The 24908-nt window shown below is 34.9% G+C and overlaps 1 non-coding gene and 1 pseudogene across 1 annotated transcript; one reads left to right on the top strand and one right to left on the bottom strand.

The window, feature by feature from the left end:
• The first annotated feature begins 11734 nt into the window (after window positions 1-11734).
• Window positions 11735-11806, top strand: TRNAN-GUU (transfer RNA asparagine (anticodon GUU)). The gene has a single exon. It is a non-coding gene; the product is annotated as a tRNA-Asn (tRNA).
• Window positions 11807-12377: 571 nt separating this feature from the next.
• LOC131074786 (NAD(P)H-quinone oxidoreductase subunit 5, chloroplastic-like) lies at window positions 12378-14802 on the bottom strand (annotated as a pseudogene).
• Between the last annotated feature and the right edge of the window lie 10106 nt (window positions 14803-24908).

The raw sequence follows: 24908 nt of genomic DNA, 5'->3' as shown, positions 1-24908 counted from the left end.
TCAATTCTGCACGAATGTAAAGATAATTATTTCGCTCAAACCAAAATAAATGATTTTTGGACTATGAGGAGGAATCTCGGTGAACCAAAGACAAGTGCAGAATTTGAGAGCATCGACGAGGATGCAGAGTTTAGCAAATTGTGGGATATGGAGCATGGCAGGACTGAAGGTGATGATGATGAGCATGAGGTTGCCGTTGAGCCCCCTCCAACAACTACTACAATCCCAAAAATATTAGGTGGAGTCAGTGAGTCCATGAAAGAAAAACATAGCAAAGGGGCAAACCTTGTGGAAAAAATGGGTTTTGAAGGTGGTGGTCTAGATGCCAGAGGAGATGGCATTTGGTATCCACTTCAGGTACAACTTCCATCACAGTCAAAATCAAAAGGTCCTTATAAACTAGTCATTGGACTTGATTCTTCAGATTCATCATAGATAGGTACTACTCATTACCCTCAGGGTCCACCTTCATTTGTTTCAGGTTCAAATCCACAACCACCACCACATCATGGTATTCCCATTGGTGGAGAATCAAGTGCCACTGCCACTGGTGGGGAATCTGGGGATAGTATTCCTATTATTGTTCAGTCAAGTGCCGCTGTGATTGGTGGGGTTGGCATGGGTACTACTACTGATACTAGTTGTCTTGGTGTTCGACAAGGGCAACAACAAAACATCTCTCGCAAGAGGCCACTAGAGGTAGATACTCAATCTCATACTATTGAGAATCCTATATCAAGTGCCATTGACACTACAAATCAATCATTTGTAGCTTCAGATCACACACCTCAAAAGACAATGAAAACTACACATGAAAGTGTTAGTGGGAGTGGGACAGCATCAGGAACTGTTGTTGGTAATCCTGGTCAAGCATTAGTTAAAACCATAGGAATAAGTGGAACTGGAGCCTATGGTATTTCTATGTCACCTTTCAAACATTCAATTGCTTCAGCAAGCCCAGATTTTCAATTTCGTGATTACTATGAAAAATATGAACACACAACAAAAGCAAATAAAGAAAAAAAGAAAGCATTTCATAGGAATTATGTGTCTAAAGTTGTAAACGAACAGCCTGCAAGGAACAAGGTATTTCCAACATATGACCCACAGAAAGATATGATGGAGTTCATGATTGTTATGCCCCCGGACACATCTAAAGATAAAAATCCACCACACAGTCAAATAGATCCCTCTCAATTTCAAGTTAGCATCCTCCAAATGGATTTTTCCAAAGTACATAATGTGGACAAAATTAGTGTGTCAGAAAGGACTAATGAAGTGGTCTACACTTCACTGCTAAAGGTGGAGAGAGAAAAAAATAAACTGGAGAAACAAATAGAAAAGTTACAGGCAGACCTAGAAAATGAAAAATCAAGGAGGAAAGCAGTAGATAGCAAGTGCAATGATTTACAGAAAAGGATTAAAAATTCGGGCTCTGCAGTAGAAATTGTAGAGCAGGAGAAGAAGGATGGAGAATTGAAGGACCTGATTGAAAAACTGGCTAAAAGCAGTAAAAAAATTATTGAAGAAAAATCCAATTTTCAAAAATTATACAAAAGTTATGAGTCTGCTGCTGCCGAAATGAGAAAGTTACAGGACCTATTGGATCATGGGAAGGAAAAAGAAAAACATTTGCAAGAGGAAGTAGAGGAAGAAAGAAAAAAATGTGCACAAATGAAATAAGACCTGCACAATGCAAATGATAAAATAAAAACTTTGGAGGATAGATTGAAAGATAATATGAAAAATACAACGAAGTATATACAAGAAAACATTTGGTGGCAAATAATGCAGAGGAGTGAGAAGTTGTGTGAATGGTTTCAATTGACTGAAAGTATGAGACAAATTTTTATAAAAATCAAAGGGCACTATGAGAAGAGCACACATATTTATTCAAAAGAGGAAATGGCAAAAAAGATTCTGAAAGTAGTCTACAGTTCCAGTGACGGCTACTTGGCATCCAAGGGAATTAAGAGCCGCATTGATGCCATAGTTAAGACATCATCTATCATTGAAAAATGCCAGAAGCTAAGGGAAACATCAGAAGTTATGGACAGTTGTGGAAAAAAGACAGTGAAGCTGGAAGAAAAGAAAAATAATTTGATTAAACTTGGTTTGCCTAAGCCTGTTGACACATCAAATAAATTCATTGGAGAAGAAGCTTACAAAAAAATCATGGAGATAAAAATGAAGTCTGATTTAGACTTGCTTCCAAAGGACACATCTCCCAAAAGCTTTCTGGAATTCATTCAACCATTTACAACTCTAAATATGGTATTGGATGAAACAGTGATGTCAAGTAAATCTTATAAATATGGAATTATGACGAAGTTGGAGTTGACTTTCTATAGTTTACAGAATATTGACCTTCCATCAGACGAAGAGTGGAGCACCCTACAAAAACTGGCACAAAATTCTTAAGAATCATAGTATGTATTGCACAATTTTCTTCTTTTATTCTTAATTTCAAGGTTTTATGTTTTTTCTGTTTGCTATTTTGCTAATCCAGCCTATGAATCTATGATGCACTCACTAATTCTATTTTGCTAATCCAGCCCATGAATCTATTTTATGAATAGGAAAAAAACAACACTCGCTATTGCTATTTTGCTAATCCAGCCTATGAATCTATGATGCACAATTCAAAACTTCAGCCAGTAAATTTGTATTCTCAAATTCTCCCTTGCTTTAACATTTATGCATTTCTCTATTTCTGATTAGTAGGTTTTAGGCACTGCTATTATCTATGTTTGATTTGTCATGGCGTGAATTAATATTTAATTTTGAACTCTATTTTTTGAACAAGAGACATCAAACATGTAGCAGATGTTAAATTGCTAATACGGCCTGTGATGGCCATATAAATATGTGTTGAGTTTGTGATTTTGATGTTCAATGTTCACATGTTGCAAACTTGCAATTCGACCTAAAGCTGTTGTTGCTCCCTTGTTTCTATAAAAGGGAATTCAGGGTCATTTGCAATTTTGCAAAGGGTTCTACTTCTGAAACTTTGTATTCACTTTTGCATGGACATTGGAGAATCACACAGGAGTTGTTGTTGCTCTCTTGTTTCTATAAAAGGGAATTCAGGGTCATTTGCAAAGGGTTCTGAAACTTTGTATTCACTTTTGCAATTGGCATGGAGAATCACACAGATTGGTGTATTACTATTGAATGAATTGTATCATATGGCTATATTTTGAAAGAATTAATGAAAATCTAAGTTCTTGACATGTGTATTACTATTGAATGAATTGTATCATATGGTTCTGAAATGTATCACACATATTTGAGACTCAAACATGTATAAATAAACAATAAACATCTTTGTATCAATAAACACATTATGGTTTTTTTTTATTATGCTATTTTAAATCTCGAAATAGAAAGTTGAAAAATATAATTACAAATCAATATTAAATTCTAATTGCAAAAGGTAATATGCTTTTTTAATATGAATGATGAGATACAGTAATAAGATTAATAAATACCAATCCCTTACAGTTGCCATTCATCCTCATCAAATTCAGTGCTTTCTTGATTCCCGTCTGTGGTTTCTTCACTCTGAGTTTGAGTCTGCATATCTTCGCTGAACTGCATCTCAATGCTACCAGTAGGTCCAGTAGTCCCACTGGCACTTTGGTTTGAAGTGTTGCCCAAACCTCTTCTTTCACATTTGGACCTCCAGATTTGCAGTGCCCTATCGTAAGGAAACGTGTGGACATCATACCTAGATGTATAGAGCCTCAAGCAATTTTCCAATTTTTTGTCTAGTTTGTTTCTTAGCTTTGATATTAGGAACCCCAAAGCACTAAAAACTCCCTCATCTTCCACCGAACCCAATATCATAGTAAGACATAAATCAACAAGCTTCACATATTCTGGCATTGAATCATGCAAGGATTTGTTCTCAACTATATATTTCCAAAGCCTTGTTACTGATCCCTCTTCGCAGGGGTTCTCCATTTTGGCATATTGTTCTTTCATAGTGTATGCAAAACGAGACGATTGCTCTCAAAGATGAGTTTCGTCTAATATTCCATTTATAGTTACTCCATTAAATTCTTTGGATATGCAAAATTGTTTTACCAAAGTCAGTAGCTTACTTTGAAAATCAGTTGCACTGTTGAGGCTCCAATAATGAGGAAACACAATAGACATGGCTTTGAGTAGGTTGTCAGGAGGGAATCTGCTTCTAATTTGTGAGGGAAGATCATATGCAATTTTGTTCATAGAAGTAGTTACAGTCTCAACAATCTTGTCGAAATCTTCCTTTGTAACTCTTGCTAGTTTCTTCCTGGGGTGCTTTCCTGGTTCCTCGGGGTCGACCATGGCATAAAAGTGCATTGGTATCTCAACTCCCCATACATTGGCACATACCTCCCCGTTTGCACTGATTTGTAAAAACTTATCAGGATTGTTCAAATCTGTGAGTGTCTGCCACTTAACAAATTTTTCATCAGATAGTGTTGGTTGATTTCGATAGAGATTGTCGAGTGTCAGGCATGTCATCGTACGTAGCATATCATATTCTGCAATATACAGAGCTCTTTTTTGGGCAGCCTTCATAATATTCCTCATTTCCTCTAGCATGGGCAGAAGAGATGCTAAAGTTAAGAGTGTCTCTAAATTACTTAACCTGCCAAGAAGTTCAGGAAATTTTGGTTGATTTGATTCGTCGCGAGTTGTGTGAAATAGTCCAATCAAGGATGGATATTTTGAAAACACTCAATGCGCTGGACCATCCAAAGAGATCCATCTAGTATCATTATCCTTGAGAAGCTTGTTCCCATCAGTTAATCCATCAACAAAGTGTTGAAATTCCATAAATCACTTGGGACTTTGACAAAAGTGTGAGTAGAGCTCTCTGATTAAAATTTCAATTTTTTTAACTGAAGTAAACTTACTCACAATTCCAAAAGCTAGATTCATTCTGTGAGCCATGCAGTGAATTACAGTAATGTACGATGTAAATGAAGTTTCAATCTTTGTACAAAGTCCGTTCCTGTGACCTTTCATTACTGAAGCTCCATCTACTCCAACAAAAACCAATTTTTTGGCTACCGTCATGTCATCCATACCTCCATATTCAATTAAACTTCTCTTTACTAGTTGAAATAAAATTTTCATTGTCGTACTCTCCTTATTTTAGCAACAGATAGTAGATGAGGTTGGCGGGTATGATTCTCTACAGTATAAACATGCATGCATACCCATGAAGTATTGTCTACTGTGGTAACTTCGTCTAAAGAAAATGCAATGAAGTTTAACTCTCTTATTTTTTCTTGTACATTTTCTTTTTCAACCTCAGCAAGACAACTTGCCCATTCCCATCCACTGTTTACTGACCAGTGTCTATTAGGATAGTTAGGAACTTTCAAAAAGTGTAATAAACCACTAATTGATGGGAAATCTGTCATAGCACGCCTTGTGCTCAAAATATGAAAAACAACGCTTAACTGAACAACTTTTCCCAGTTGCTCTATTTGCATTGCTTTTCCAAAAACAAATTCAATAGAACCTTTAACTTCAGCAGGCTTCATTTGTAATTTCTCATGAAAATAATACTCTTCGACATTCCTCACATGCTTACATTCATCCTTTGTTTTCCATCTTATCACTAATTTTTCAACCCCGTCTATCATTTATTTTTCATAAACTTTACCCATATGCTTTTCTATGGTGTCAAATTTTAGCTGCAACCTAATTTCCTTGTTATGTTTCCAAGTACAAATCTTACACCTGCATTCTATTGGAGGCTCGTCTTCAATTGGATTCTCCACTCGTTCAATGAATGGATACTTTGATATTAATTTGAAAATTCCTCACTGACATATCCCACTCCCAATTCTTTTTTGATTGTTGTTCACCCTTTTTTGATATGGCTTTTCTTTTCCCCTTCCGTGCATTATCATCAATGGCATTATCACCCAAGTCGATTATATTGTTCTGGCTAACTTGGGTATCTACCAGATAATCTTCTTCAAGATCATCCTGATCTAAGATATCAGGTTCGCCGCCATCTTCAACATGCGGTGCAGGTGGTGAATTTTGTACTTGTACTTGTGATGATGTACCTTCCTGATTTTCACCAGTACCACAATCTTTTCCAATGCCAAAGTATGAACACAACGTTCTATTTTTTGTTGGCCTCTCCTAGCCTTCCCCACATTCAGGTTTCCTACCCCTCTTCCTATTCGACATCTCCAATGAAATAAAGGCTGCCAAAAAAATATCAATTTGCTGAAGAAGCAATAATAGACTATAATGTATAATATACCACTTCAAAAATATGATCACTCACCTTTAGGCTTTAGGTCACTAGCAGTCGCCAATATAGTCAATGACTCAACAACAATGATTTTCCTTGGTCTGAAACTTCGCTATTGATAAGAATTCAGAGCCTAGAACCCACCAGATTGTGTTGAGATAGATCCGATCTTTGCATGTATTTATACCAATCCTTATATGGCGAATTCCGCGGGAATTTTATATGGTATACAAATATTTGGCGAATCTCGCATAACTATAACACGACTTATGTAATTTTCGAGGTGATTATAGGTCATCCAAATACGACTTATGTAATTTTTGAGGCGATTATAGGTCATCCAAATAATAGGCGAATACAATATAGTTGGCGAAAGTTGGGGTGAATGGAGACACGAGTCGGCAAGATGTCAGGCGAATTGGGTCCCCCTGGCTAACAAATCTTCACATGCCTATAGGAGAATTAAGGTCATCTATTAAGGCAACCTCAGAGAGTGTAGGCGAAACAATTAAATTTACCGTGTGTCCACCATATATTGTATTGGAAAAATCATTGCATAGAAACATTTATTTGCATAAAACATATGGCGATCGGGCCGTGACTTTGATGGAAATTGATAATGTTCTGGCGACATGGCCACCCCGAGTCAGTACAAAATATTCGCCATTTCCGACATGGCCGATGTGAAAAATTTGCCATTGGCGAACATTCGCCACTAAAGTAAACTCTGCTCATAAACCATCTCAAGGATGACTTCTTTAAAGTGGTAGGAAATTTTTTGAGTCTATGGGCATCTGTAGTATAGTCAAAACTCCTACAAAGAACATCAAACTCAAACAGAAATGTATCTAGATCCTCTATCACCAATCCATAGAATTTAGGGAGTGAAGATGCTGGAATGTTCTTGAGATTAGCGTTATCATGCTGATCAGAGATGGGAAACTCAAACATTGGACCTGGTGGTGGTGGTGGATTATTCCCACCAGGAGGAGGGTTCTCTTGCATTAGACTTGTGGGGGTTGTTACTATAGGAAATTCTTCTTCTTGAAGACCAAAAGGGAACTGAAGACTACCTTTCAGAAATTCAAATTCAGGGTGGTTCAAATTCTGTGGGGCTTGGTAAAGTTCAGCAAAAGGATTTATATCTGGGAAATTATCTTCTGCATGATTAGGATGAGTGGGCAGAAATCTACCTCTGGGGTCTCTTCTTCTGCTATGCATGTAGATTCATGAAATTTTAAAACAATTAGGAATATCAAAAACAATTAACTACAAACAATAATAACCATGAAAGGTTCTTAGTTTGACACCATCCCCGGCAGCGGCGCCAAAAATGTCTACCCCAACTATAATAATAATAACTCTAATTGAAATCTTAACCCGAAGTTTGGACATTCATCTGGTAAAGTTACTATTTTCATGGCTAGTGTTCATTTAGTTATCAACCTAAGGATGTAAAACTTGAAATGGGTCTGCACTATATATGCACTAAGCTCCTTCAATGGCTATTTTGCATTGTTGCAGTAACTAACATTATGCGGAAAGGAAAGGCAAGAATGGAAATCATAGAAGGCTACAGAAAAACTTATAAAAACAATGTTGGAATGATCTAATGTAAATAACATAAATCACTCTGTTTTGGCTTGGCTGCAGGAACAGTCAGTGGATCTATTTCCAGTGGATGCAGGAACAGTCAAGGCACGAACTTCTACTGCAACTAAAGAAGAACTAATTTCAATGAGCATAAACACAGTATCACTCACCAAGTGGGCCCCCTTGGATGAGTGATATCAAGCTTCCATAAAAATACTTTTAACAGATCAGAACAACATATCTTTCATTCATTGCTTCTTGAAAATGATTACATGTTCTAAAAGAAAAACTCCAGAATGCTTATCAAAATTCTTTGCTCTATTCCTTTCTATTCTATCTAACTCTTAAGAGAAAAGGAAGAGCTTATTATAAAGAAAATATCAACTACAATGGACAACTCAAATCATACCCAGAAGAAGAGGTGGATGATTGACTGATGAAGAAGATAACTAGAGCTTGGCTACAGGAAACGTGGATCTAAACCGAACCACAGTCTTTGCATGCCGTAGTGATATTTTGCGAATTCAATGCCCACTAGAGTTAAACTTCCGTAGTGCTGCCTAGCTGCTCCGCTCATGCCGTACCTTGTGCTTGCTCGACTCCTCTTCAGTTTGATCTATAGTTATTTCTTAAGTGATTCTTCCTTCTTTAGGCGCGAAAGGAGAATATCCACTGCAACATCATTTATTATCTGCACTACAACAACATACAAGGACATGCATACATATTTTATTTAATTAATACATCCATTAATTCATATATGACATTACCCTAAATAATCCGCATAGCAACAGGAACAAATCACTTGGTTGTAGGAATCAATGGCATAGCTATAGGAATAGACCGACAAAGTTCAAACATGATTTCATAAGTTCAGGTTTAACACATGGAATACATATAGTCAATTTACAATACTTCACTACTACTATGCAACCCAAAATATGTCAAAAACCTAAGAGTTTTGATGATAAAAACATGACAAAGTCTCAACTTATCAAAGAGTCTTATCTGGGGACTTTGTTTGGTGCTTTAGAACTCTTGACATGTCTAGATAATTATCCCCTTGGATGTAGAAATTAAAAGGAACATTTGAATGTAGAGTTACTGTGTAGGAACAAGGAAAAATTAATACATATAGAGATTGTTGCACAACTTAGGTGGAAGGCGAAGAAGGCCCTCTTCCGGGGGGCATGAGCCATCAGTGAGATACCACTGTAGAAGAGCCAAAAGTCTAACCTTGTAACAATTTCTATGGGGCGTGCAATGGTTTCCTCAGGCTGACCGGAAATTAGTCCTCGAGTGCAAAGGTAGAAGGGAGCTTGATTGCAAGACCGACTCGTCGAGCAGGGACAAAAGTCAGCCTTAGTGATCTAATGGTTCCGAGTGGAAGGGTCATCGCTCAATGGATAAAATTTACTCTAGGGATAATAGGATGATCTTACCCAAGAGTTCACATCGACGGGAAGGTTTGGCACCTCAATGTCGGCTCTTTGCCACCCGGGGCAGTAGTATGTTCCAAGGGTTGGGTTGTTCACCCATTAAAGTGGTACGTGAGTTGTGTTCAGAACATCGTGAGACAGTTCGGTCCAAATCCAGTGTAGGCGTTAGAGCATTAAGAAGAATTTTCCTTAGTACGAGAGGATCGGGAAGGACACACCTCTGGTGTACCAGTTATCGTGCCCTTGACAGACACTGGGTAGCCAAGTGTGGAGCGGATAATTGTTGAGCATCTATAACTAAGAAGCCCACCTCAAGATGAGTGCTCTCATAAGGTCATGGCGAGAGGAGTCATTTATTAGACGATAGGTGTCAAGTGGAAGTGCAATGATGCATGCAGCCAAGGCATCCTAAGAGACCGAAAGATTTGAACCTTGTTACTACATGACCCGATTGATCTGATCGGGTACACAAAGTATGTTTTGATATAACATTTTACTGCAGATGTGATAAAGATTAAAAATAGATTAATAAAGGGAATCGAGTATTTCCAACTCCTAATCAATTTCTTTTTCTTTCCAAAAAATAAGCTGAAAAATCCAAGAAGTTTTTATTGCATAGCTCCATTCGTATTATTCCGAGTTCTCTTCTCTACTTGGCAGGGCCCCAAAAAGGCGCCCATGCTGAGCAGAGAACTCGACAAGTACTAACCAATATCTTGTCACCTTCTTCATTTATGGTTTGAAATTCTGGTGTCTCAGGCGTAGGGGAACCACACCAATCCATCCCAAACTTGGTGGTTAAAGTTTACTGCGGTGACGATACTGTAGGGGAAGCCCTGTGGAAAAATAGCTTGATGCCAGAATAATAAAAAAGCTTACTTATTTTTAAAAATAAACCCAACCCCGACATTCTTTTTTTCCCATTCCACACTGTGAAATGCAATATTTGTTATCTGGTGGAGACGAGGCTTGTAGCTTAGAGGATTAGAGCACGTGGCTACAAACCATGGTTTCGGGGGTTCATATCCCTCCTCACCCACAACAATCCACTATAGAGAGACTATGAGTCTCTATAATAGTTATATAGAATAAAATTCTTAAATTACTATGACTACTCTCAAACTAATAAGAGAATTGTGAATACCAATAGCTAAATTTGTGGTTTACTATTAAGGTCCCTACACTGCGTATACTACTATTTTTCATATGTTCAAGATTATATTATATAGAGAACAGTTATTTGTGTATGACCTTCTTCTATAACTCTTTCTCATTGGTGCCATGCGTATTGGTAAGAACCAAGGGCTCTTACTCATTCATTAAGATGCTTGCTTATTCAAATTAGGGTCATCTATTTACGAATTTCAGTTTCGAGTGCTTCTATATCCGCTATGTTTCATGGTTTAAAAAGAAAGGGGTAGTTGCTATAGGGTAACCAGTAGGCCGGGGATAGAGCGGTCTTTGTTGGACTTTGGACAAATTACAATATACTTAGCTCACTGGAAGCTCTGCAACACCGCATCGATCTATCAATATGTATCTCGAATGGAGGAGGGGAGGCAACGAATAAGATTGTGGTGGTGATTGACCACCACAATCTTTGTTATTCGGTGGAGATGGGGCCTATAGCTCAGAGGATTAGAGCACGTGGCTACGAACCACGGTGTTGAGGGTTCATATCCCTTCTCGCCCAAACCAATCCACTATAGAGAGACTATGAGTCTCTATAATAGTTATATAGAATAAAATTCTCAAATTACTATGACTTCTCTCAAACTAATAAGAGAACTGCGAATACCAATAGCTAAATTTGTTGTTTACTATAAAGGTCCCTACACTGCATACACTACTATTTTTCATATGTTCAAGATTATATTATATATAGAACAATTATTTGTGTATGACCTTCTTCTATAACTCTTTCTCATTGGTTCCAGACGTATTGGTAAGAACCAAGGGCTCTTACTCATTCATTAAGATGCTTCCTTATTCAAATTAGGGTCATCTATTTATGAATTGCAGTTTCGAGTGCTACTATATCTGCTATGTTTCACGGTTTAAAAAGAAAGGGGTAGTTTCTATAGGGTAACCAGTAGGCCAGGGATAGAGAGGTCTTTGTTGGACTTTGGACAAAGTGCAATATACTTAGCTCATTGGAAGCTTTGCAACACTGTATCGATCTATCAGTATGTATCTCGAATGGAGGAGGGGGGGCAACGAATAAGATTGTGGTAGTGATCGATCACCGTCTCCAGAGAAACAAAGGAGGGATTGCTATCATAACCTATTATGCTTATAATATAGCCTAGAATAGGCATAAGAAGGTGGAGGTGTTTTGAATAAACCTTTGCATTGAATTTTTCAATCGCTGATGCACTTGTTATAGGTAGTTTCATTTTAAAGATATATAGAAACTTCATACCTTCGTTATTCCTCAGTAGCTCAGTGGTAGAGTGGTTGGCTGTTAACCGAATGGTTGTAGGTTCAAATCCTATTCGAGGAGAGATCTTTTCTTCAAGAACTTTTTTTTAATGAACAAATAGCAAATTATTGTTTCAAATTATGAATAAGATATTATCGATAACAAAGATCGGACCATAAAAAGAGTAAAAAAACTGTCCAATTTCTAGAGTTGAATTGGAGTAACCCTCTATTCGCTTCGACACATTTTTTTAAAACTTATTTTAATTTCATTGATAATTTTATCCCAACAATGTTACCAACATCCCCGTGTAGATTGGGAATAAATTCTAGGGCTAGCTCGCTCATTTATTTAAAATTATGAGCAAGCTAAGGTGATTTGTTACTAGCAGTTCTTTGAAAATGCATTCATCAATTCTCTCAAATTGATTTCCATCAAGTAGGCCTTTCATCTTTCTACCTTATGTAGAGTGTACAACCTTTGAATCATGGGCTAGTTGATCCACTCAGGAATTTTATTTTGGTAAATGAAGTATTTTAAAGTGGTAAAGCATGAAAATGGATCTCAGTGATCGTACCTTCATCGGATCAATGACTCACCTATTTGTCTTTGCAAGCATTTCAATAAGTTTTTTCATAATCTTTCATTTTTTTTAATCTCTATATCTATTTGTTCCATGTAAACCAGTTGATGAAATAACTGAATCATATTCATTCACAAAGAATATCAATTAACAATATTTTATTATTTTAAAAATAAATCCAGGGAATGATATTGAAAAAGGATGCTATTATAGACATCAATGCTGATAAAGAGCACAATATATATATTCTCGTTTTCTATGGATAGAATGAAAATATTCATTATGAAAATGAATAGTAATATATTAATATACAAAATAAGGAAAAAAATATATACGAAGATATACGTTCCCCTCCTAAGCATCTCATTCCCTCTCCTACAAAAAAACCTAAAAAACCTACTCGATTTGGGATTCCATCAATTGTCCATTGATCAAATGAATGACTTGTTTTAGCTAATTCTCGTATACCTTTAATCAAGATTTTGTCATAATATATGTCTATGTAAGCTCGATAAAAAGACCAATTATATATAATATTAATCGATTGGTCCATAATAATCTTCATATGAGGTTTTGTTTTATGATATACATCTTGTGATAAGAAGTAAATAGGTTTATATAGAATACATGCAATCAATATACCAAGAAATGCTATACCAACTGAGGGGACTGCGTCTATGAAAAATTAGGACTGATTCTCTGGATGTTTCTTATCAAAAGGGGCCATCGATGAAGTAAACCATTGAGATAATATGTCATACCTCATTCCACTTTGAAAAAAGGAAATCCTACTAATCCAACAAACAGAGTAAATATTCCCAATACAACTAAAGAAAATAACATTGCCTTGCCCGATTCTTTTGGATATACAAAAGATCCTTTATAAAAGAAAGGACAAGTGACAACCAAACCTATGTTCTTTTTTGTACAATCCTTCCATCTTATTCAAAATTTGAAATGCTTCTTTGGAAAAGGAATTATTCCTTCCTATAATTTGATTGGACATAGAATTTGCTCTCGTTCTATTTAATATCTTGGATTCCTCCTCTCCCCACATAGAAGTCGAATATAATGTAATATGGTTGTTATATGAATTAACTAAATTTACGCAGAAGTCCCTTTCAAAAGTAAGTAAGTACATACGAAACATGTAAAAGGCAGTTAATTTTGCTGTGAACCAAGTTATCCCCCCAAAAATGGGAGAAGATAACTTACTATCACTAAGAATTTGGTCTTTAGACCAAAAACAAGCAAACAGTGGAATACCAGAAAGAGAAAGTGTCCCTAAAAGAAAAGTGATTCCTATAATTGGCATATATTTCCTCAAACCACCCATAAGAGCCATATTCTGACTTTTACGGGGGCAATATCCAACAATGGGTTCCATGGAATGGATCACTGATCTGGATCCTAGGAACAATAATGCCTTGGAATAAGCATGTGTAATCAAATGGAAGAGAGTGATTCGATAGGAATCTATCCCTAGAGATAACATCATGTAACTTAATTGAGACATAGTAGAATAAGCCAAGCCTCTTTTAAGATCTTTTTGACCGAGAGCCATAGTATCTCCCAATAGAGCTGTTATTCCACCTATCCAAGAGATAAGATACATTATTAAAGGTAGAGATTTAAAAAGAGGAAACAATCAAGCTACAAGATAAATTCTTGTTGCTACCATAATAGCGGCATGTATAAGAGCTGAAATAGGATTAGGCCCTTCCACAACATCAAGTAACCATACATGAAGTGGGACTTATGCAGATTTGGCTACTGAACCTAAAAATAAGAGAAAAGCACATGAAGTAACAAAAATCGAACCAACCCCATCAATGTCAGTCAATTCATTTAATTTTTCAAACAAATATTGAAATTCGAAACTACCTGTTACCCAATAAAAACCTAGGATTCCTAATAAGAGTCCAAAATCCCCTGCACGGTTAGTTATAAATGTTTTTTGACAAGAATTAGCCGCACTGGGTCACGTAAATAAAAAACCTATCAATAAATAGGAACACATTCCTACTAATTCCCAAAATATATATATTTGTAAGAAATTAGGGCTAATAACTAGCCCCAACATAGAAACATTGAAAAAATTAAGGTAAGCAAAAAACCTCACATATGTTTTATCATGAGACATATAATTATCATTGTAGATCATAACCATGGTTCCAACTGTTGTGATTAAAACTAACATAATGGAAGTAAGTGGATCAATCAAATAGCCCAACTCTAATGAAAACTTATTATTGATAACCCAGGACCAGAAATATCGATAGATGGGATCGCCAGTAATATGTTGCAAGAACAAATTGAAAGAAAGAAACATAGCTATGCTTGACAGAAAAATGCTAATAAGAGCCCATATAGGACAAACACTCTTAGTTGCTCCTAGAAAAAATAAGGAGCCTAATCTGATTGGCACAGAAGCTAAAAGCGGAAGGAAAGGCACGATCCAAGCATATTTGTATATAAATTCCATAGGAAGATTAAATGATTATTCTAAATATTTTTATATTCCACATTCTTGGTTTCCAATCCACTAGATCCTGAAGAGTATAAAATAAAAATGATAGATCATGAATAAAGAAGAATGATAGAATATGGGATGGAATCCTATCAATTTCATATTGAGTGCGACCTTTTTTCATCTTTTTTCTACAAATACCAGATGGGAACCGATCAATACTGATACTAATCAAATATTTGTAAGATGAGCAAGAAGGAACTCTTTTTCAGTCTAGGTATTGCACTATTAGTCATGTACACACACATTTTTATTTTATGAAATTTTATATTGTAGATAAATAGTACTATTAAGAATGGAACTTAATAGAAAATGGAACCAATTGGAATTCTTAAGATAAGAAATAATTGAATCTGTTAAAATGACATAGTGGCTTTTCATTTACTCAAAATTTGTGAGTATATACGTATGTAAGAATTGATAATTATTATCAATTTGTATCATGGATACCCTATTGCTAATCAATATTATATAATAAGGTTGCAAAATGCAAGAAAACTGTGATATAATATTCTAAAAAATAAATTTAAAGATATAATAAGTTAGCAAAAAAAAAAAAAAAGTATATAATATAAAATAGTATATTTTTTCTAAATAAAATCAAGGTATAAAAATGGATACTAAGAAATGCATGCTTGGTCTCTCTTCTTGGAGGAGTTTGTTGTCACATGGGTTTGTCCACATAAGTCTTGTTTTATGTGATGCTCTTATGTTGCTCATTTGTGCTTCACTGATGCTATCTTATAGTGATGATTTGCTTTATTTATTGCTAATATAAGTTCACATAAGGTGATGTTGTTAAGCATGATATGTAGGTCAATTTTTAGCATCATGAAGAAGATGAATACTAATAACACCGAATTGTTATTGTTATGTCCGATAGTATCGAGCACAATAAATGCTTCGGTGAATAACTAATGATGATTGCTAATATGTTAAAGTGTTATGGCTATGTAGGGTCATGACCCTACCTGGCATAAAGCCACGTAGGGGTCATGCCCCTACATAGACATAACTCTTCACCAATATATATGCACAATGATATCGATGCTTGTTGTGAATAATATAATCAATAACAGTGACAATTACATTATACAACAAGCAGTCGATAATTTATATATTCATCAGTTATAATTTGACAGAATCAAATATATATATCAATGATCAATATATACATATCAACGATCACTTTGAAAGTTTGTTCTTACTATATAGCATTATTCTCATTGTATTCTCAGATCAAATCTGAGATTATTCTTACGAAAGAATATCTAAAGACTGTGATAAAGTCTGAAAGTAAATATCGGATATACATTGAGATTAAAAGACTATTGTTTTTCTCTATCACTAATCTATATTTCTTAACATGGTATTAGAGCCAAATTGGTAGAGAAATAAATAAAGATAGTGATATTTTTAATTAAAATTCAGACTTGCATTCAAAATCAAAGGAAGAACAATCATGGTGAACGGTGTTAGAGTGGAGGATAGACTCGAAGGTGCGTCCAACTTTGTCTCATGGAAAATTCTAATAATAGCAATTCTTCAAGAACTTGAATTGGATGCATATATAGAAGAAGACACTAAGATACCCGAAGACGAACTAGAGAAAACAACCTGAAAAAGACACAATAACAAGGCTAAGAAAATAATAATTGATGTTGTTAAAGATCACATTCTTCCAACCATATCAAAACTAACTACAACTTATGATATGTTCAAGACCATCCAAAATACATATGAAATAAATAATGCAAGCAAATTGCTTACTTTAAAACAACAATTAATGCATATCAAGATGAACAAAGGAGAAACAATCACATCCTATTTCATGAGGATTTTAGAGTTGAAAGACCAATTGTCAACTATTAGAAATAATGTAGATGATATGGAGCTATCTCTAATAGCACTTAAGGGATTACCATCCAATTGGGAATCCTTTATTCAAGGCATTAGTGCTCGACCTACACTACCAAAATTCGATCAACTCAAGAACGATTGCATTCAAGAAGAATCTCGACTAATTACAAGAGGGATGGGTCCAAATAAAGAGGGAGAAATTCAAGCACTACATGCCAACACAAGCAACAAAGGGAAGAAAAATAAGTTCAAACGGAAGATAGGAAATAACAATCAAAATCACAAAATAAAAGACTTCTCCAAGATTCAATGCTACAGGTGTGATAAATTTGGATACACTCACAGGTTTTGCTCAGAAAGAAAGAAAGCCCAAGCAACCATAGCTGAAGTTAAGGAAGGAGAGAATCCTCTATTCTTCTTAGCCTTATCAAGCGAGCTAAATTCAAACAAAAATATGTGGATAATCAATAGCGGAGCATCATGACACATAACTAGATTTAGAGATCAATTCGAAACCTTTGAAGGGCACTCAACTGAAGAAGTTACAATTGGAGACAATTCTACCTATCCAATGAAATGAATTGGGACTTGCTCAATTCAATTAAGAACGGGAGCTACATTACAATTGAAAGATGTTCTTTTTGTATCGGGTATCAAAAGAAATTTGGTCTCTATTTCAGGACTAGCTGATCAAGGATATCACATCACCTTCCATGAAGATAAAGTTCTACTCTGGCCTAAAAATTCTAACATAAAGAATACTATTCCTATAGGATCTAGAGATGGTAGTTTATATAAATTATGTAATGCTAAAAAATATGCACTAAATCATGAAGTATCAAATTCATGAAATTTGGCATAGAAGATTTGGACATCTTCGGTTTAGTGCCCTACCTTATATAGGAAAGATCACCACATGATTACCTAATCTAAAATCTGATCATGTTGGAACTTGTAATGGATGTTCTCTAGGGAAGAACTCAAAAGGGTCCTTTCCTCCAAGTGAACATAAATCAAAAGTTGTACTAGAACTTGTCCACACTGATTTGTGTGGTCCAATGTCATTCCCATCACTAGGGGGATTTTTGTATTGCGTGATATTTGTTGATGACTACTCTAGGAAAACTTGGATCTATTTCATAAAACTTAAAGAATCAAATGAAGTGTTATTGAAATTCAGAGAATTTAAAGCCTTAGTGGAAAATCAATTGGGAAGAAAATAAAGACTCTAAGATCAGAGAATGGGAGTGAATATATCTCTGATTTTTTTAAAAGAATTTTGCTTTTCTGTTGGGATTAAAAGGGAGTGTACAATACCTTATAATCCTCAACAAAATGGAGTCGCAAAAAGGAAAAACAGAACCATCATCGAAGCCACTAAAGCCATGATGCATGATCAAAATCTACATATCTCATTTTGGGCTGAAGCCTCAAATACAACTATTTACATTCAAAACATATGCCCTCATTCAATCTTAGAGAATATAACACCTGAAGAAGCCTTTACAAGGAATAAACTAGATTTAAGCCATCTAAGAATATTTGGTTGTCATGTGTATATTCATGTTCCTAAAGAAAAGAGGACCAAACTAGAACCCTCTGGGAAGAAAGGCATATTTGTTGGATATAGTGAAACCACTAATGGATACAGAGTCTATATTCTAGGATGAAGATCTATTGAAATCAGTAGAGATGTCAAATTTGAAGAAGATACTGCTTATAAACTCTCTCTAAGTGCAGAAAGATGATCAAATCACAGAATCAAATGAAAATCATACAATTGAGAATCAAAGGGAGAATATCATAGAAGATCATGAACCTCCATCATGTAATTTTGAGAATGCTGAAATTCCTAACAACAAGAAAAGGTTGCTATGGGCAAGAAAGATGATTGAAGAAAATAATGTGGAACCTGATGAAATCTGCAGAGAGTAAGAAAACAAGAAGTCAATCATGCTATGTTGCACTCATGACCGAGCTTACAAAATCTGAACCATCAAATGTTGAAGAGGCTTTGACATGTCATGCTTGGAAAGATGCAATGATTGAGGAATACCAATCTATCTTAAAAAATGATGTTTGAGATATTGTACCTAGACCAAAAGACAAATCGGTTGTCTCTTCAAAGTGGTTATTCAAAATCAAATATGCACTAGATGGTAGTATTGAAAAACACAAAGCCAGATTCATTGCCAGGGGGTTTTCTCAAAAGGCTGGAATTGATTACGAAGAGACGTTTGCTCCAGTTGCCCGATGTACTTCTGTAAGAACCATTATTGCCATTGCAACGTCTAAAGGGTGGAAGATACACCAAATGTACGTAAAGACCACATTTTTGAATGGTGTTATTGAGGAAGAAGTATATATAGAACAACCTGAAGGCTTTGCTACACATGATAGAAACCTCTATGTGTAAACTAAAAAAAGCTCTCTATGGCCTTAAGCAAGCTCCCGGGGCATGGTATGAAAGGATAGATAGTTATCTCTCCAAGCTAGGATATTCCAAAAATGAAGCAGATCCTAACATATACTTCAAAATATCGGATGGTGACATGTTAATACTTGTTCTCTATGTTGATGACTTATTGATAAAAGGGGAAGATCATCTTATTGTAAAATGCAAACAAGGTCTTGTGGCTGAATTTGATATGAAGGATCTAGGTCTTCTGCACTATTTTCTGGGCCTAGAAGTATGGTGAAAAGAGAATTATATTTTCCTAAATTAAGGAAAATATACCACTGATATCTTGACCAGATTTAGTATGATGGATTGTAAACCTCTATCCACTCCAAAGGAAACACATTTTCATAAGCTTAAAAGTGAAGCGGTAGATTCAGAACCTAAAGATCCTACATACTATAGACAAATTATTGGATCTCTTATGTACTTGGTAAACACTCGCCCTGATATTTGTTATGCTACTAATATGTTAAGTCATTTCATGTGCGATCCTAAGAAGATTCACCTAATGGTTGCTAAGCATATTCTTGGATACTTGCATGGTACTATTGGACTTGGCTTGAAGTATGAAAATGTTGAGATACAACTCCAAGGGTATTCCGATTCCGACTGGGTAGGCAGTTCCATTGATCGTAAAAGTACTCTGGGGTGTTGTTTCAGTCTTGGATCGGCTATGATATCCTGGTTTAGTAGGAAACAATCAATAGTTGCTTAGAGTTCCACTGAAGCCGAATATATGGTTGTCCCCATGGGAGCTCGTGAAGCAATGTGGTTAAGGAAATTACTAGTTGGACTATTTGGGAAGCCCTTGAACCCCACAGTGATTCACTATGAAATCAAAGCTGCATCAAACTTTCTATAAATCCAGTTTTTCATAATCGATCCAAGCATATAGAAATCCCTTACCATTACATGAGAGATATGGTAGACAAAGATGATATCAAATTGGCTTACATCAGCACTGAAGAGCAAAGTGTCGACATATTCACCAAACCTCTCGCAGAGTTGAAAGTGGAGTACTTTAGAGGTAAACTTGGTATGACTAAATTGTAATTGAAATTTCTAATTTGATTTATTCATGAATATTTTGGATGCAATATTGCATTTGTGTGTTATGTCATGAAAGGTGACGATCTTTCATGTGATGAATGTGTAAGATCACTATTGTAAGGTGACGACCTCAACAATAGCTTGATCTGTTATCAAGATTGACTACATTAAGTTGTTGTCCCGAAATATGTTGGAAATCTTGATATTGAATTTGTTGTGTTTGAATTATTGATTTGTTGTCATTGAGTGTTGTCCCGAAATGTGTCAAAGATTATGATAACAATCATATCATGATTGACTACATTAATTTGCTATCCCGGAATGTGCCGGATGGCATGATACTAAAATTATTGCTCCTAAGTTTTGATTAATTATCATGACGGACTAAAAATGGACAAAAATTAATATGTTGAAGAACATAATACCTTTGATAATGACAATATTGTAGTTGTTACTAGGATCAAGGTTGTTATCTGATAGAATTCATGTAGTTGTTGTCCCAAAGTGCTGGAGATCAGATAATCCATATCTCCCTGAGATATGAAGTATTCCACTGGTAAGCGTTACTGAGTGAATGTATATACACATACCAAATGAATATATATCTAGAATGTTGTTCCTTAACATAATTATGAAATTCAATCCTCTTTTGCTAAGAAGGAGTGTTAAGGATATAGCCTCATTCAGATTGAAGCAAGCAATATATTATAAGTAAACACACACACACACACACACACACACACACACACACGTTTGAATGGAAATCTATCTATCTATCTATCTATCTATCTATCTATCTATCTCTCTCTCTCTCTCTATATATATATATATATATATATCATTTCAATTAAAATCACATACATATATATATATTGAATGAAAGTGACATTAACATATTGTTGATTGCCTTACAACAAATCAATGATTGTTATCATTATATCATCTGATGACTATCGAGACATGAAGTTGAAGTCATGTTCGATACTAATATCACCGAATTGTTATTGTTAAGCACAATAGTATCGAGCATGATAAATGCTTCGGTGAATACCTAATGATGATTGCTAATATGTTGAAGTGTTATGGCTACGTAGGGTCATGACCCTTCGTAGCATAAAGCCACGTAGGGGTCATGACCCTACATAGACATAACCCTTCACCAATATATATGCACAATGATATCGATGCTTGATGTGAACAATATAATCAATAACAGTGGCAATTACATTATACAACAAGCAGTCAATAATTTATATATTCATCAGTTATAATTTGACAAAATCAAATATATGTATCAGTGATCAATATATACATATCAACGATCACTTTGAAAGTCTGTTCTTACTATATAGCATTATTCTCATTGTATTCTTAGATCAAATCTGAGATTATTCTTACAACAAAATATCTAAAGACTGTGATAAAGTCTGAAAGTAAATATTAGATATACATTGAGATTAAAAGACTATTGTTTTTCTCTATCACTGATCTATATTTCTTAACACTTAATTTTCATATTTTCATATTTAAGTTTCATATTTTTATATTATAGTATTTTAATCCTTGTATCACATCCATTAAATTCATAAATTGTTTATTTAGATAGAGATTGAAATTTCCAATCTTTGGTAATTAAGCTCGTATATTTATGAACACTAATGAAGCTCTTCATGTAGTGAAAAAAATCTTCATGTCACATATCAAGTTGAATTATTGAAACAATAAATACAAAGAAAAAAATGGAATGTTGAAGATATTCCACAAAAACCTAATAGCCTATAAGTTGAATATCATGTGCCAAAGCAAAAAAATGATGATACAAAGAAGTAACAAAAGAAATAAAAATAAAGTGTCACAAATACCAAATTTTTAATTTTAAATACTTCTTGGAAACTAATACAAGAAGATGTGGTATGTTATTCCTCCATGGTTCAACAATCCAATAAACAATAAATATGGATAATAAAAGAAGTGCCAAGTGTTATACTGTTGACATTTTATTTGTACCCAACACAAGTGATTATAAAGATAAAAAAATGTAATAGAGAAGGCAAGCAAAGAAGAACAAGAATCATAAGAACATGAATAAATTTATGAAGGCATTTATTGGGTTGACAATGATCTATTGGAGGATGATGAAAATATTGATCAATTGAAGGCCACAATTGACTCTCCCAATTTTGTTTAATGATACATGGGCACCATTATAATATATATACCCATATAACTATAGTTTAAATTTATTTTTCCTTTCACTTTCTCATTTCTTGCACATTTTTTACTTTTAGATCATGCCTTGTTTGTTATGCTTTACAAATTAATTTCAGCTTCTATATTTGGTCTCATGCATCTTGCCCCACTTGGTGGGGTTTTTTGTTTCTCTAATTTTCCTTCTAGCTCCTATGCTTGTTTACATCTTTATTCCTATGCTTTTTTTTATCATTTATCTTTCTTTTGCATGTTACTTGTTTGTTTCCTTATCTTCCTATTTTACTCCATGCATCCTTATGATTCTTTACCTTCTATTTATTGACTATTTTATGATCCATATGCCACCACTTTAATTTATTATGTACATTGTAACTATTTTGAACTAAGTATGCACCCTTGTTGAGTTTGTTGATGATATAGCATAGGTAGAAATCCTACAAGCTGACTCAACAAGATCAAATGTGTGAATGGCCTATTGGCCTTACATATTTGATGAATCTATCAACTTATATTAATCCTTTAATATCTTTATTAAGTCACATATGCATTATTAGGTTTAATGATTAAACATACATTATCAAGTTTGAATTATCGGATTTGTTTCGAAGGGGCCGACTTTTGGTTAAAGTTCGCCACTCCTCATTTGAAGGCACACAATGCTTCATGAAGGTCGTGCCTCCTTGATGAGAGTCGACTCTTGGATATCTCCTTTCGATGGATATATATGGACGTGGTCTTCCCTCTTTGGAACATAGATAAGGCAACAAGTTCGATCATAATCAGGCAGATCGAATTCATGTACAAGCAGATCAATTGATGGTGAGAAATTTATGTAGTGTGCTCGGGGGTGACGATAAGAGCTTATCGTCTATGGTTGGGAAGGCAACAAATCTGATGTTTTCCTGTGGTTAACGAGCACTACCTTAAAATCAACAGAGTTACCAACTCAAATACTTGTTAAAACATGGAAAAACCTCTCAAATTGTAGGCTTTGATAAATAGAGGTAAACCTCCAAAAGGGGTTGGTTCCCTTGGAGCTTACCTAATCTACTTGACTTGCTGGGAAAAGGGAGAAAATAACTTGAAATGAAATCTATGACTACAATGGTGATGCACCAAACAATTGTAACTAAAAAGCTATATTATTGTTTCTCACACATTTTACTCAAAAATTAAGTTGATTTTAATCTCAACTCAATATATTGACATATTCATGCACCAATATTTCACAGGTAGATTTGGTATATTCATGAATTCAGAAGGAAATGGGATATTTTCACAACTAACATACTTTTAGACCAACAACACAACTTGTGACTTGCATAATACATGTACTTTCTGCTTGAAGGTACTAAGAAATGAGACACAACATAAGTTACATCAATCATTCATTTTATACACAAAAACAATCCTTTGTAGGAAAAATTATTATGCTTTATTAATGAAAGAGGTGTCTACAACAAGAATAGACCTTAGAATGCTTTATTTTCTTCAAAGTGTGTTACAATGTTGTTGTTCTACCAAAAAGAACCATATTTCAGTTACAATGGATAACAGAAAACAACAAAAGAAGCCATTTTTTGACGTGCAATACCATCTATTTGCTAGTAGCATAATGAAAAGTAAGAACTACCTTAGAAATGAAGCCTAAGCACTGGTTTTAGCCTAGAGTCAACTTCTACAAATCAACATCATGAAAATCAATGCTCAAGATGTGTCTAGTGTATATGACTTGGTTCACCTCTTTTTTGCATTGGGAAAGATTTCTCTTTCTTTTGAATGTTGGAAAGAGGCATAGGTAGCATAAACAATGAAGTAGATTGACCTTTTCTTCCATTCTACACCTTGCTAGTTTCTATATCTACTCCTCACTTTCCATAACTCCCCAAAATAATCCCTAGATGCTTGTAGTTGTCTCTATGTTCCTTGAAAGAAACCACAAGTGGTCATTTAACCCATCTAAATGCTGCAACCTTATAAGCATGCATTTAGTGCATGTGATTTGATAGTTTGAAAGGATTTTGATTCCTTGGTGGGTGTAGGTTAAGATGTAATTTTGAGAAACGACGCATGCCACCCTCATCATATCCACTTTAATCTATCTTTCACACCTTTTGTAAGCTTATATTGTCATCTCTTTAATTCCTTGCCATACTTTAAATGCGCCCTATTTTGTCTCAACATAACTATGACTAAGCATAACTATCATCTTTGTCGTTATTTGTTGTTAATGTTCGGTATGACTATGTAGACTCTACAATATCCTAGTCACTACTACATTTTCCTATTATGAAAAGTAGGGAATTCTCCTCTCCTTAATTTACCATGTTTGAATATCATACTTTATCTCAAAACTGATGACAAATATCTTCTATCACCTAGCATTGCCATATATTGTCATGCATTTAGTGAAGACCATCATATGGTTTAACGATTGTTTTTCTTTTGGTGTTTAAGGATTTGAACCTCTCAAAGAATCACCTTCATT

The sequence above is a fragment of the Cryptomeria japonica genome, chromosome 6 (assembly GCF_030272615.1).
Source record: "Cryptomeria japonica chromosome 6, Sugi_1.0, whole genome shotgun sequence".
Lineage (NCBI taxonomy): Eukaryota > Viridiplantae > Streptophyta > Pinopsida > Cupressales > Cupressaceae > Cryptomeria > Cryptomeria japonica.
Note: the sequence above shows the minus strand (reverse complement) of the source record. Positions and strands in the feature narration are given on the sequence as shown.